Source organism: Pan paniscus, chromosome 11 (assembly GCF_029289425.2).
Source record: "Pan paniscus chromosome 11, NHGRI_mPanPan1-v2.0_pri, whole genome shotgun sequence".
In the NCBI taxonomy this organism is placed as follows: Eukaryota; Metazoa; Chordata; class Mammalia; order Primates; family Hominidae; genus Pan; species Pan paniscus.
Window position 1 is genome coordinate 37,297,649 of NC_073260.2, and position 2,630 is coordinate 37,300,278.

Below are 2,630 nucleotides of genomic sequence, written 5' to 3' on the forward strand. Positions count from 1 at the left end.
CTTCATGTGGCCACTGAAATCAATTTAGATTTTTTAATGTAGTATTTAGAATTTCAGTGTTTACAAACACCATTTTGCATTTATTATACACTTTTAAATGTTGCACATGAGTTGATCACCTTGCAGGTAAACATTTATTAAGCATTTACTATATATCAGCATAAGGCCAAATGTTTGGGATACAAAGGTGTCCATCACTGAGGACTTAACAATCTAACAGATGTGTAATACAAATAAGAAAATAATTGCAACAAATGAATATAACATTCAAAGTATTACAGATGAGCAGCTTAATGGGAAGAGAAAAAAATTTGCTGAATGTATATTCCAGTTGAAGAGGACAATGCTAGATGCAGTTACCATGTGTCAGTACTTCTCTGATTTTAATCAATATGCATACAATAACCTGGAGATTATTTTAAAATGCACATTCTAATTAAAATGTTTTGGGTAAGGCCTGAGATTTCTCATTTCTTACATGTTCCCAGGTAATGCCAATTCTGATTCTATTTGGTAACACCTTGAGCAAGAAGATTCTAAAACTCACAACCACATTCAATTTTTTACAGTAAGGGAGATGGAGTTTCAGAGAGACAAATATTTTGCTCAAAATTATATAGCTAAACTTGGACTGATTTGAATTTTTTAGATTCCAAAACATGTTATTCAAGTAACCAGTCTTGAGTAGTTACTGGGAAGGGTGAGTTAAGTAATATGAGCTTCACAAGTGAAATAACATTTGAATTAGTGAATGGTGAAGGAAAATATAGATGTTTTCAGGCAGCATATGAAAGGTAAGTATGTGATTTAGAGTTGATGTGATTGTAGTGGTGTCCAAAGAGTGAATTGGTTACCAGCTGAAATTAAGCTAGAAAGTATGATCATAAAATTTAGAGGGATACTTAAGAAAACCAAGAAATGTTTTTATTTTTATTAAAACAGGTAATTGAAAATAACCAAATAACTGCTTAAAACAACCTGATGTATTTGTTTTTTTTAGGAAGCTCAATCTGGATAATTGGGATGGGATGGGTATTAATCCTAGAGATATTAGAAAATAATTAAATTATAAGGTGGTCATAGAAGATACCCTGAAAATAGATTAAAAAATAGTTCAGAGTCCATAACCAATGTCTGGGCCTGCTGCAGCAGAGTGGAGGTCTGGTTGGTGAGGCCTCCTCCCCGGCTGACCAACGTGCCTCCATGCATGTTAGGCCACTAGTCTGCTTGCATGGGTGTAGGGGCGATGGTCACAATTAATGCCTTAGAAGAAGAGAGCTTCATACATTCCTTCTCCTCTGACTCTGATGCAGAACTTGGTGCTATGTGGTTGGGTATTCAGAGGACATTATCGTGGATGATGAGTTCCAGTTATTATAGAGACATTTCATGGACAAGTACTACCAGGAGTTTTAAGACCGGGAAGAGAATAAACTCAACTGTGTGCCTGTTTTTAGTGAATATATTTATTTGGTGGAAAAGTATATTGAAAGACAGCTTCTGGAGCAGATTCCTGGATTCAACGTGGCAGCTTTTACAACAACGTTACAGCAAGGTAAAGATGAAGTGGCTGGTGACATATTCAACATGCTACTCCCATTTACAGATTTTTCTAGCTTTTAAAGAAATGTTTTTCGAATACAGAACAGCAAAAGAAGGCTGGAGACAAGACTTACATGACAGTTTAGTGGTGACTTGTGCAAATTATCCTCAAGGCCAGCTTTCTAGAACAATCTACAGCACCATGTCCTACCTCCAACCAATGAATAGGATCATTCTGGATGTCACTGACTCGTAGGACAATAGTCTCAGCTAGTGATGACAGAATACATCTTGAAAAGACTGACTCTGCTCTGCAATAGTTTGTTCATGTTAAGTATTGATGGATCAAAACCAGTATGACTTAATCCTCCTGGACCCATTTCTCTTGAAACACCTTCAGGTATTCATTAACCTTGGTGCTTAGTAACCCTAGTATACGTCCCCTCCCCAAGTAAATACCTCTCTCATGTGCTTCTGAGTCAGACTTTTCTGGAGCAAGCCCACTTCAAAGATTCCACCTAAAGGACCTCTTCCCCCAGCATACACGTTGGTATGTCAACAGTGTGGAATAACCCACCATCACAAATCCTCTTTATTTCAGCAAGCTTTGCATAAATATTTTTGTATACCCACAACTCTTTTTAATATGAATCAGAGTTCCTGTCCTTAAGCCTCAATAGGGTTTTTGATATTTATTGAGGGTGTTACTCAAGCCGGCTGTCTTGAGATTTCTAATCTCCTGTGATCACAGCTTATCTTGGCTGTAAAAATCAATGAAAACAGATATACTTTACCTTAAAGCCACATGTGAAAATCAACTCCATTTGCAGTCCCTGTGTCACTGTCTTCCGCTAGTCCTGATGAGCCCCACTGTACCTAGAAGTCTCTTTCAAACATTCTTTTTGAAAAAAATATTCTTATAGATGAATACTCAGGCTAACCTAGAGGATATGATGTTGGAACTTCCATGATTACCCACATGGAGATGAAAGTATTATATGCTGTGTGATTTTTTAGTTCTTAGTGCTATGAAGTCAAAAATATTTTTTATGTTGGCATTCATTTCTATTTTACTGGATACCAATGAA

General features: G+C 36.5%; 1 pseudogene; it reads left to right on the forward strand.

The window, feature by feature from the left end:
- Nucleotides 1-1,246: 1,246 nt before the first annotated feature.
- LOC100974236 (ADP-ribosylation factor-like protein 2-binding protein) lies at nt 1,247-1,770 on the forward strand (annotated as a pseudogene).
- The last annotated feature ends 860 nt before the right edge of the window (nt 1,771-2,630 follow it).